Source organism: Plectrocnemia conspersa, unplaced genomic scaffold, assembly GCF_051122295.1.
Source record: "Plectrocnemia conspersa isolate PC_06_02 unplaced genomic scaffold, ASM5112229v1 ptg000010l, whole genome shotgun sequence".
Classification (NCBI taxonomy): domain Eukaryota; kingdom Metazoa; phylum Arthropoda; class Insecta; order Trichoptera; family Polycentropodidae; genus Plectrocnemia; species Plectrocnemia conspersa.
The window spans coordinates 18723549-18737501 of NW_028277174.1; the positions used below are offsets into that span (position 1 = coordinate 18723549).

Sequence of the window (13953 nt, forward strand, 5' to 3'; positions counted from 1 at the left end):
TGCTATAAAATATAATTATTTTATATTATATGATATATCTTATCAACTATACTACAATGTACCCCTGCCTCATATTTGGAGCAGGGTTGTATTTTTATGCAACATATTCGAGCCCACCTAATAATTTCGAATAAAAACGGTATGTTAAAAAATACTATTTAACGAAATTCTCTCGTAGAGATTAAAAATATTTTTTAATTGCAAACACATATTTAATTATTGTTTTTAAAATATAAAATGTATTATTTAAACTGTATTTAAGTAATTATTAAAGTTTATATCTATCGATGCGGCATGCGTCATTACTATAGAATAGTTGCACGGCAACTCCACAGAATGCCGCGGGACACGAGAGAGAGTAAAAACTTACATTTCCAAAATGAGCATTTGTATACAAGGAAGTTCAAAAAAATCGTAAAAGTAAAAGCATAAACGTATTTAACGAGCAACTCTAGCATTCTGTGATCAGTTGAGAACGAAATGTATATTAATTTAATTTGCTAAATATGATTATTGTGGTGGTATTATTTTCATTGATAATAATGTTATTATTGTTTTTAAATATGCTTACAACTAAATATGTATCTTAACATCAGCTACTAAAAAAGCAAATGCTGACTGTATCGGGTTTTAATTATAAAATTATCTCAAAAATTAGAAAATGACTTTTATTTGAAATAGAGATCTTGCAGACGACAAAAAGTTTATCGTATTTAATGATGATCACGTAAACGATTACAAATATAAAAAAAATTAGAGCTCTATAGATCAAATATTATTTTTCTGATTCAAAGATCAAGCAATTAAATGTGATTCCGCTATAAATTAGTCTGGCTTAATATTTTTTATGCAATTACTTTGAATTCTGATGTCGAACTTTATAAAATACAACTGACATCTACGCATTAAAATTAGTTTAGCTAACCTGAATCTATGTGAATATAATATACACTAAAACTTTGTCTATGTTTATCCCACACTATAAACTATCAAATAGGACACCCTTACTACATGATTTCTTACATATCATTATGCTGCAAATTTCTAGTTTAAACTTACATATATATTATACAGGTAGCTAATTATTCAGTTATGGACCTTTTAACCATGCATTTTTTTTTTGAAAAAAAAATCAATACAAAAATTCTCCCGATTATGACTCAATCCCTGTAACGGTCATGAAAAAACTCTCTAATTCAACCATGAGGTTTGTCACATACATTTATAATGTCATTATTAGATTGCGATATTTTCAATGACAATGGAAAATTACTCAATACTCATTCTCAAGCCTGGAAAGCCCCCTAAAAGTGTATTTTCATATAGACCCATTAGACTTTTGCCGATTGAAAAATTGTTCGAAAATACAAAAATCAATATTGGAAGAAAATAAGGTAATTCCGGAACATCAATTCGGTCTTTGTTATCAACACGCCACTGTCGAATAGAATCGTTCAGACAATCAATAAAAAATATTTTTCTGCGGTATTTCTTAATCGTCGATAAAGTATGACATGATGGTTTTTTCTACAAATTAAAAAACATTCCGCGCGTCTACTATACAATCATGAAATTGGACCTAAAAGTAAGATTACCTAAAGGACCTAAAAGGTGGACACTACAACTGTCACATAAGCTGATGACACAAACATGAAGACCCTGCAGCTAATTTACAATGCCTTCAAAAAAGTCTAAACAATATCCAAAATTGGCTTTAAGCATGAAGAGTTAATGTAAATTAAATTAAATATATACAAATAACCTTCACAGTGAAAAGAAAAAACACTCGGTGAAATAGCTGGGGATACATCTAGATCTGGGCCAAGAGAAATCAACTAAGTTAAAACTTAAAAATTGTATTGGCTTCATAGCCAAGGGTTAGAATTATCACTAAATAAACTTTTGAGCTACAAAATAATACTAAAACCGATTTAGACATACGGGATTCATCTTTTGGGTACAGCCAAAAAAATTATCACAAATTCCCTTTGGTACATTCAAAACGAGAGACTACTTAGTGATTTAAACATATAAAAAAACAATATTGAACTTCATTCAGAGTGATGTATCATAGAACGCTTCATATTAACCTAAGCCAGTCCGTTAAAGAGCTACTGACAAACTCGGTAATCTATCTTAGGTTATTTATTTTTATGACCCATTTTTCACTATCAAAATGTTTACTAAATGTCGCAGTAGTATTGACATATAGTAAATAGAAAATGAATAGATAAAAAACGGGCACATAACATTACACATAACATATTTACATAACATTACTCATTTAAAACTATTTATTGATATCATGATTTTATTCTCTTCACGGGGGTGTTGTTTTTTTTTCAATTAATGCGAAACGATTTCTTGATTAAAAAATTGCAGTATATTTATTCTACTCAACAAATTACATGCTTCAAGTTATCTAGTTATTAAATTCTCTGTATTCAAGTGTACCACATTACACTATAACCCTTAAGGTTCGTAGCCGTAAGTGCAATAAACAAGTATATGATTGAGTGATATAAAGACGATAATTGCGTTATACGCAGAACATCATAAATTACTAGTAATTTGCCATTTCACTTCAATAGGCTTTAATTCAAATATGATTTGCCTTTACCATGGCAACATATAAGTCGCTAAATGGGACAATAATTGACTTGAGGGATTATTTCTGCTATATTTCAACCAAACGATATAACTGGGAGCAAAACGTTTGCAAAGCTATCTAAACTCTAATATACGTAGAAACCAAAAAAATTATAAGGTTGTATTTTTTTTTAAATTTATAAAAAACTAATTGCTGAATAATAAAGTAAACGATATCGCGGTGAGAGGGACGCCTGCTAAGAAAGCGTTTCAAGTTCCTTATTTCTTCTTCATGAAAAAATAAATCTCTTTTTTTCATTACAAACGAAACGCCTAGCAAAAAACAAGCGTATTAATATATTCAAATTAGCCGGCGGCACATTGAAATTATTAAATAAAAATCACGAACAGAAACGCTCTCCTAATTTCCCTTAATATTTATAATGCGAAAGCCGCCCCTGAGATCGATTTTTGGAAAATTTTCTTTTCGCCCTGAGGAGAAAAAAAGCGATATTTCGCCTTTGTGCCCGCAACTCGAGCATTTGCATACGACGACATGGCAATTTCAATCAGGGTATCGGTTGATACACGTTGAAATTACTTACCTCCACAGAAAGGGAATCCCTATTAAAGATTTAATCCATTTAAAAGTTCCCGCTGATGGAACTTCACCAAATTGGATCTGTCTCTTTTTGCTCGGATATCATAAAGAGCCGCGCATTAAAAAAGCTTAGCAGATAGAACGCAATCATCGACGAGCACATAATGTATCACAAAAACTGTATAATAAGAATATTCTCCTCCTCTTTCCAGATTTTAATTTTATATAACATAATATAAATAAAATCATCAGCCATTGACCCCCTAACTAATATTTGAAAAATTTTGTATGATTTTTTAAAAGCGTTTTCTCTCAATTAAAATACTAGAAGTGCCATAAAAAAATCTTTATATATTATAATAACTGTATGATCCAATATCGATTCAGAATTTGTACTTTTCTATAAAATACGCATATATTACTAATTGCTGTATTCGTAATATTTTACTTTATTATTATTTATTTTGCTTAGTAGTTGACACCTACTGTCATGTCTCTAATATTTTCATTATTTGCTTGGCTGAAAATCTATTTCGGGAAACCCTTTTTACACACTTCATGTCAACAACACAGAAAAGGAACAGTATAATATATTATAAGTTATATTTTTGGTACATCATCATTTGCTTTAGGAAAAATACTTTCGCAAATAGATTATATGGAGAATTGGGCTTAGAAGAACTCCAGTTGCTACTTCAGCAGAAAACTTTTTAGAATTTTTAAAACAAATATTTTATTTATAATATAATATTGAATATACTTAATTAAATCAATACTTTATCACTAAGTTACGAAATCGAAGCAGTAGACACAAAGTTGAAATTTTCTGACCGAAATCAGCTGTTTTCTAAAAAAAAGTCAATAAAGACGATGGTTATTATTTTAAACGACCTATGTTCGAATCACATATGAACTTTGGTGTTTTTTTAATTTATATTGTGTCTGAAAGATCGGAATTACTGATATATTAGTTTTACATAGATTTTCCTAATCTCACGGAGGAATATCGTAATTAATTAAAACTACGCTAGGTCGTACATATAATATATAAAAAAAATTGTAATAATGAGACTACTACTATTATATTTTTACCTATAGATATGAATAAGTAATTTAAGAATTGTGCATTTCATTTTATTAGAAATAACTAACAAAAATTGTGCAAGATGCTTTATCAAAAAGATTAGCAATATGACGCTAAAAAATCCTTTCAAGCGCAATTGGCGCTTTTAAAAAAAATTTTGTCATGACACGTGTTAAAAATACAAAATTTTTAATGACTTTAAGAAAGATAAACCGCTCCACAAAAATATACAAACAAATGTATTAAATTAAACGTGACGCAAAATCACCGCAATAGGTGAAAGCAATCATATAATAAAGGGAATCTGGTACTAGTATTGCCCTATAATTAATCGATAGACACGGATAAAAACCAGGCAGAAAAATTGTTGAGCTGCTCTCATTTTTATGACAATATTCAATTTGGAATTCAAAAACAGAAAATTGCATCTGACTTATAAATACATTATATTTCGGACACGCCGAAGTCTGGAGAATAACAGTTAAATAGTATTTTCACTTCAATCGTCCGATTTAGTCCAGTCACATGTGAATCACCAAGAGTTAACTCGAGTCGTAAAGACGACTTGCAAATTATACGATGTATAGCTACAACACAGCGTTTCTATATCAACGTATCAGTTATTATTGCAGCTGTTAAAAATAACTTCCTTCTTAATAAATAAAATTCCCATTTATTTGTTATCTAGCATTTGAGCACGTGCCAAACATAAATATTCGTTTTGAAGCGTTATCTGCGCCAGATAGGAAATTTTAGCGTCATATCTCTAGTATAATATATTATCTTTGATACTCTTCTGACATGCATATAAAAAAATCAATCGACTTTTTTAAAAACTTATCTTATTTTTTACGACCTGAATGTTTCAAAACTATATTTAAATTGAAAAACTATGTTGAAAGAAATTTTTAAACATTCAGTACTTTAAACAATCCTTTTTTATTATACTGTACTTGTACTTCTTTTTTTTAATATGTTTAATTGGTCCCATTCTGCGACTTTCGAACAAATACATTTTATTCTGAAAATTTGATAATAGATTTTAAAACATGATCTATGGTGAAAATAAAGACATTAAGATGAAAAAGTTATTTTATCTTTGAATGTATTTGTTAAAAATAATTTGTTGCATTGAAAACATTTGCTAGATTATATAATAGTAAGAAACGCATTTTAGTTATTTTTTGGCCAAACATCTAGCATGTTGTTTTTTATAAGCAGTTAACCTTGTATTAACACATTTTACATCATCTTCTCCTCGCCAAAAAAATATGTCACGTCTAATAGTGAGGCAATATAATTAAATTACGTTAACTTTCAAAATAAAGTGGGGTCTAGGATAAAAAATGGGCACGTTTGCAGCATAAAGTCTGTACATTAAGTGAGGATTGTGGAACTCGAAAGTTAATTGCATTTTGCGTCCCTGTCGTGGGAAAACGCAAATAAAATATGATTAATGCGAAAACGGGGGTAGAAGGTATCTAGCGATGGCTTTGCCTCGATGGAACCAAAAAAATGTAATTTTATAATCTAATAAAAGAACACTACACAAGACTCGTTTATCATCAGAGTGCGCGCAAATGAATTTTGCTTTATTTAATTTACGCCGCCTGTAAACAATCAATAAAGAAACCTGATTTCTATATGCCTTAAACATAAATAAACATATAATTGATTACTCAAATGTGTAATTAATACTATAAAAAATACTGGTGTTTTATGCTTAATTAATGTATAATACAACAACAATAAAAATCATAAAATAGCATGAAATAAAAATGTAAATCTGCTGAATTTTTATACGGATTATCTTAGGGATGATATTACATTATCTATATAAACCCACACATTCGTACAATATTTCCTAAACCGTACTTATATTTTTTTATATAATACATAATACAAAATATATGTAAATTGTTTCATATTAAATACTATAAGTTACACTGGAAAATTTATTTTTGTTTAAACATACTTTTACAATTAAATATGTTTGTATTAGAGTCTCCAATTACTCGAACCATCAACTACTCGAGTATCGAATATTAAAATTTTAAAATACTCGAGTACTCGAGTACTTTCGAGTATTTACCAAATGTACCAAAATAGCTATTATTCAAATTCGTGCACATATAAATAAATTAATAAAATACTTAGTATGTTAATTTTTACAATTATTTTAACTTCACGAACATACATTTTAAAAACAATAATGCAAAAAGTGTCTCGAATTTAATATTACTGCTAACCTTTGGTTTTATTATTCCCGTTATGGAAAAAACCCTTTCCGTTGCTATTGATGTTGGTCTTATTGTCATTAACGCGTTGGATAAGGCTTCTAATTTATATCTGTTCGCTTTTTATAGATATAAAATTTTTTGAACTCTCTTTTTATGTTCTCTTCTTTCATTCCCTTCTCTGCTTTTCTCTTATTTCCTTCGACTATTGACAAAATAGCATTTTGTAATTCTTCTTGAATAAATTTTTTTTCTTAACAATATACAATATTTTACTCCTTCTGATTAATGCGAAGAATTTAAATCTATATCCTTCGAAGATGTATTTGGGTGAATCCCTTTCACTCTAGAGTTAAACGGTTCGCAAAGAACTGACTGTACTTTAAATGCCTTTAAAACACACAATTGTTTTGATTTATATTTTAAGCTGAGGGATCAGTATAAACAATTGACAACACTTTACGCTACAACTGCATAGTCATAAAACCTAAAAAAATTTTTGTTGATATTTCATATTGTTCATTGCCATAAATTAGATAAGTCGGGACTGTCGAACAGAAAACACAAAAGAAATTTCTCCGTCGTACCCACTAACATAGCCGACGACCGGAACTATGCAACTATGGAACTATGAAAAAATTATACCTGATAGTAACCGCTCTAACTCGGGACTTCGGGCATAAACGCCAAATAAAAGCAAGACGTTAACCTTTACCGGACCGAGTTAAAATTATTTTTGTTTCTGAAATATTTCAAAATTTTTTAATTTCGAGTATTAATCGAGTAATTTTCAAAATACTCGATTATCAAGTACTTGAAAAATAGACAAGTATACTCGATTATCGAGTACTCGATTACTCGAATTGGAGACTCTAGTTTGTATTTTATAACTACTTTTATGGTATTATCTGCTTTATTAAGCATATGTAATATTGTTACACAATTGTTCAATTATAATAAAGCAATACAAACTACTTTAAGAAAAGTATATACATCTTTTCCATTTTAATAATACATATTTATTGTTATCTTTAAAATGTAATAGTATATCTTTATTAGTTATTACTACAAACGAATTATTTATTATATTTACATCAAAATACTTTGATTTTGTTATCCAAGAGACGTTTATATTTAACGATCAAATATTTAGTTTAATTACAATGTCCTTTGTATTGTTGATAAATTATATTGTCAGTACAATTTATTTAATTAATTAAAGTTTCATATATAAATAGATTTAATTTATAAAATTCAATGTATATATAATATAACAAATTTAAAGCACTTTTGTAATATATAAAGAAATTATTTTGTGGTATTTTATTTTAATCAAATTTATATTTATTAAGTGATTATTGATAATAAATAATTAAACTGTTACATAACCATCAGTAGTTTACAAAATATATGAGTCCATCATTATTTTAAGCACTATTCATAAAAAGACACCAACTTTTAGTAACTATTATTTTAATTTTAAATGTAACAAAAACTTTTTTCCTATTATTTACGAAATACTTAAAAGAAGTATTATTTTTAAAATGCATATAATTTAAGTTTGATGTGACTTCGATAATAAATTTAGGCATGGCACTCCATTAAAACTGTTTCGCTACACCGTAAAACAAACTTTCAGACAAGAAAAACTATTATACATTGAGATATTATACACGCTCTTGTTTCTTACTCTCGAGAACTTTTACAAAGATGTTGTTTTACACAGTCTGGGGTAAATCGAGGGAACGAACAACCCTTTAAATTTACTTTTTATCTCTTATATACCAATTAAACAATATTAAATTTATTTAAATAAAGTATGTCATTGATGAACCCATATTTAATCATAAATTATGTTTTTTTCTGATATCTTTTCCAATTTATTTGAAAAATAAATATTGTTTTATAAAAGTACTATAAAAAAATATTTTTTTAATACTATAAAATACGTATATATAAATACATTAAAAATTATTAAAAACAGAAAGAATTTATCACATTACAAAATAAATAACAATTTACCTTTGTGAGTAAAAAATATATTCTCAACTACTCTAATCGGCCTTTTCTTTGTTTTGGTATTCTAAAAACTGCATTGAAAGTTAAATAAAATAAACCACTCTGCGTGGGAATCAGCATATTATAAAAGTAGTTTTTCACAATATGAAAAAGGATTACATTTTCACAAGATGCAAAACTCATCGGTACTAATTTTTCACGTATGTAATTACAAACACTTCCAAGAATCGTTCAACAAATTGCTAAATTTATTAAAATAATTTTATTTGTGAGTACCCGGTTTGCATACTTGTTCTTTATACCTAACTTTATAAAATAATTAATAAACAAGGCTTAATCAAATTAATTTAAAATTTCAATTATTTTAATAAAAATTATCATTTGACAATTAAACAAGAAAAAAGACAAGTCATCTATGTCATTAATTAAATATTGTAAAAATCCATAATGTAGTAGAAAAGAAACAACAAACTGTACCAACAAAACTGGACGTTTTTTTAAGAAAAACAAGCACTATCACTGCACTCGCTGAAAAATCTCAAGAATTAACAATGGATATCAGTAGCACAGATGATAAAAATACTCTAGATCAATTTTTATAAATAAATTATTTATGTAGATATTTGCTAAAAAGTATTTAGTTAACAACTTGAAGTCAGCAATAAGAGTATTTTTTTGTATTTCGCATGTATGCATTGTTTTTGATTATTTTTTGTATGATTTTCGACTTACGACCTTTTCGAGTTACGACCAAGGTGGTCGTAACTCGACGTAACGGAACCCCGTCGTAACGGAACCCCGTCGTAACTCGAGAACTCACTGTACATTAATATTTAATCTACTTTTCTTAGTAAAGCTTCTAAAAAAATTAATAATTAAAAACTTAATCGTAATAAATCATTTAAAAAAAGTGTAAAAAAATCTTATAAATTATTAAAACAAGAATAAGTTTACTATTATATTTTTTATTACTTCTTCAAGTAATATCTACAAGACATTTCGAATGAGAAGCTCATGTCGTTTAGAAGCACATTATTTATGTTAAATATAATCAGAATTAGGGTTTATAAAAAAACTATTTAAAATGTTTATCAAACCATCGCCTGACCTTATGTTAGAACCCTATCATAGATTCAAAAGTTATTCTCGAATCATATTATATAATAGAACGCCAGTTTGACAATAATTTTGATTATATTATTTAATAATTACAAATATATGTTCGTTAAATAATACATCCCTCACAATAAAAAACAATTCAAGTAAAAAAAAAATATTTTTCTAACGCAGTTAGTGAAAAGTTCACCGACAATATCAAAAGCTACACAAGCGCCACCGGGCAAATTTAACTTTCATATATTCAGGAAAATTCATCTATTTCGCTTTGGAAAAAGTATGCAAATTTCAATTAAGCTGATTCGTATTTAAAAAATATAACACTAGCACCCTTTATAACGAGCTACTCTCGTCACGTTATTTTCCACTACACATCTTGCTTCATGTTTATGAAAAAACTATATTAAAAATGGTACTCTCTTTTTCTAATATAAGTTTATTAAAATTTATTAAAATTTATTTTCAAACAAACATTCGATAATTATGGACACAATTAATTTGTAATACCAACGTTAAATTATTACGTCACTTTTTATATTGCTTTTTGTTTTAATTAAAGGGTTTATTCTATTTATAGCTCGATCGTTATCATCAAAACTATACATTAGGCTATGTTTATGTACAAAAACCTGACAAAAACCAAACCACACCATTAAGCCATTCTATGAAAATTAATTTAAATTTGATATTCAAACTTTCCCCTTTTCAATTAAACGTTATCAAATATTACGCCGCAACTTTTTTGCGCCAAAAGCTCATCGTACCGCTTTTTTATTATATTAAACTTTATTATCTTTTCATAGAAACCGTATTTTTTCAAAGATTTTATATTTTATAGTTGAAACATGACACTAATTAATTGGCTCACTTTCGGTAACTGAGGACGAAATTCCGGGGGAGGAAGAGCGAACGCCGTTAGACCATTAGCGAAGATTTTGTTGAAAACAAACCGAAAAAGACGACAATAAAAAAATTCAGTCAAAAAGTTTTAGTCATTAGATTTTCAAAAACACAGTGAACGATAATTATAAAAGACGAAATTGTAACCCTTAAATCTTATCGACAATAACCAAACGACTTATATAGGTAAAAAAATATTTTTTTAGAATTAACATTCCAATTTAAAAACACTACAAACGCAATGTTGCTGTTTCTTTTTCCTATCGCGCGTGTTTTTAATCGATTAAAAAATCTGCATACATTTTAACTTTGTATGTATATATACGTAGTGGATATAAAGGTACGTTTCTAAATTAACACAATTAGCAAATTGGATATTCGTTATGCATGTTGTATTATACGTTAATTGCAAATTAGCGGTCGCGTAACTGAAGCATATCAAAATTGCAGTAGCAGACGCGTGATTGTGGACAAATCCAGAGATTGGGGAGCAATCAGGCAAAATTATTAATCACGATAGCCGTGATCGGAACACATCCGGGTTTGTCCACAGAATCAGGACCGCGATTTTGTCCCAGCGATCACCACACGGAATTATGGTGCACGGTGTCCATGGACCACTGGTGTGTAACAATCATTTCAGAATTTACATAGGACTACACTAACTAACGAACTAAGTGTTATCGAGTCCACAGCTTAAGAAAATATCATAGTTATATAGAGTATCGTATAGCACAGATGTTTGTCAATTATTTAAAGCACTTTGACGTGCCAGTTAATGCCACGAAATAATTGATTTGATTTAAAGGCTCGAACTTGGATCAAAGGCTGCAAATAATATCGCTGCAAAGAAATACATACGTAACAATTAAAGATATACTTAAATATATTTTTCTCTAAGCGTACGAAACACTGTTAAAAAATCTTGAAGTTTATATTAAGAACTCCCTAAAATCTTTTAAGTAAGCAACGAAATAATTATTTGCATTTAAATACATTAGGAAAATCATGAAAGCATATTAAATACATAATATTCACAAAGGAACATTTTGTTCTTTCTTGCTTTTATTTCGTATAAATACAGTATTTCTTTCTTACTCGCGATGAAAATATATATTCTAAGAAGAAAACTGATCATTTGTGTGTGGTGGACTGCAGCCTATACAGGCTAATATATACATACTCCATCATCACCAATGGGGAAGAAAGACTCGATGTGTTGTTTATATTATAGCTTTATTAAATGATTTATAAAACTAGCAAAATTAAAGCAACATTTTTAAACTATTCATCAACGACACAAATCTTTTTGAGCGTCTGAGAAAGCTCCCAAAAAATTGAAACTAAAGTGTTCAAAAAAAAACTAAAAGATCATTGTGCTTTCTATATTGTAGCACTAAAAATAAAATAACATAAAAAAGCAACTGGGCAAACTTTGATTAAACCTTGCACTTTTAAAATCTTGAAATATATTGAAGAAAAACCTTGCAGCAGTTTCATTTGCCATTTGACATCAAGGATCAGGTTGTACAGGACATATCCAGCATCAGGTTTACTTTCAAATCAACTCAATGAATCGACTTATGTAGCATAGTGTTCTTAGTTGCAGGTGTTTGCAACATGTTTACTCATGTTCATCTAAGAGGAATTTCTATTTGGTTCTCCTATTGAAACAACTTTCAATGCCTTAGATATTTTGGACTAGGTTTACTCTTTCTTTAGATCAAAAATATTTTGTTAGCACAGCTGTTGTTACAGATGTAACACCAGCTAAGCTAAGGAAAAATCGGTATTTTAAGATTGTGTAAAAGTTAGCATTTAAAATAATTGTAAAATGTGTTTAACTGGGTTTAGTTCATTATTTAAATTGTCAGTTGAAAAAAATCCTGATGATTGTCAAGATAATTTTCTAGAGCTTAAAACTGATTATTGGACAAAAGATATGTTCAATAAGAAAGTAAACACAGAATTTTGGCACAATATTTGCGATTCATACCCAAAAGAACTATTCATACATTACTTACATTTATGAGTCAGGATTTTTAAGGAAGTTACGAAATAAATTAAAGACTGAAAATGACCAGCGTTGTGTACTTTTATGCATTCTTTCGCGTATCCAAGTACTGACAAATAAAAAACAATATCAGGTCTCATTGCTTAAAATTTTCAATAAAAATAAAACTAGATTACACTGGAAATCTACTGAACTTTTGGTTCATATAAATATGCTTCAATAACAAAAGTAATAAAAAAATATCTAAATTTTGTTTGGCAAATGAATGGTGGCGGTCGGCAGTTTAACACAGATTGGGCCGCTGCAGTAGTATTTACCGAAGTTTGTAGATGATAGTTATAATGCATTGCCATTGAATGCTATAATTGTACTCCCGCCGTGGTCGCCACAGGAAAATAAAGTAATGATTTCGGCACCGCCACGTCAGTGTTGCCAGCTTGTGAGCAAATAAATTGGCCCCCAACAAAATTTTCGATCGCATTTAAATTTGTATAACGTAGTGTAAAAATAATACAAACAATTATGCAATAGTATATATATATACATACACATACTCATATATGTATATTATTTGGAATGCACATTTCAAGTTAAAGTTAAACTATCTTGGGAAGAGAGAATTATATTTTAAACTAGATTGAAAGGGTAAATGGATCAATTAATTATTGTTTTTATGGTGCTAGCTAATCACATGGGAAATATACAAATTTTAATTTAATCTTTAGAATATTGATCATACATAGGCTCTAAAACAAGTTTGTAAAAAATTAGAAAAAATAAGATTTCTAGGGTATTTTACAAGTGAATGTATTTTAATTATGCAACTAATTATAATATACAATATATTTTTAATGTATAAAAAAATAGGTAAGGGCCACAGAACAACAATATTAAAGGATCACTGCTCTATACTATTATATAAATTAATTTATGATATAAAATAAAATACTGGTGAATAAAAACACAAAGCAGGACGGTCGCTCTTTCCTTTTGAATGCTATCCCTTTTGAATCAATTAGTAAGCATAAAAGAACGACTAATTGGTCTGTATTATATGTATACAATATATACATATTTATTATAAAACCAGTTAAAACTACATGAGAAATTATTTTGCTTATTTGTGAATAATTAAGCAATAGATTTAAAAGATGCTACACTGATATGACAAAGGTTGTATATAAAATAAAATACTAGATTATATAATGCACGAAGTGGCATTATAAGAAAATATAATCAACTATAAAAATGTTATAATTCCACTTAAAAACTCAAATTTTATACATAATAGCACCCAAGTGTATACATTAATGGCAGCATTACACTTTTAATATCTTTTCAACTAACCATAAAGATAATGAATATAGGTAAAAAGATTAAATTTTAGCTTAGT

The 13953-nt window shown here is 28.3% G+C and overlaps 2 long non-coding RNA genes across 2 annotated transcripts; one reads left to right on the forward strand and one right to left on the reverse strand.

The window, feature by feature from the left end:
* Positions 1 to 5119: 5119 nt before the first annotated feature.
* On the forward strand, positions 5120 to 7712 carry LOC148230817 (uncharacterized). Its single transcript, XR_015810957.1, has 2 exons — positions 5120 to 6269; positions 7388 to 7712. It is a non-coding gene; the product is annotated as an uncharacterized LOC148230817 (long non-coding RNA).
* A 1516-nt stretch (positions 7713 to 9228) lies between these two features.
* Positions 9229 to 13548, reverse strand: LOC148230818 (uncharacterized). The gene is made up of 2 exons (XR_015811075.1): positions 12686 to 13548; positions 9229 to 12616 (listed from the first exon to the last, which is right to left on the reverse strand). It is a non-coding gene; the product is annotated as an uncharacterized LOC148230818 (long non-coding RNA).
* Positions 13549 to 13953: the final 405 nt, after the last annotated feature.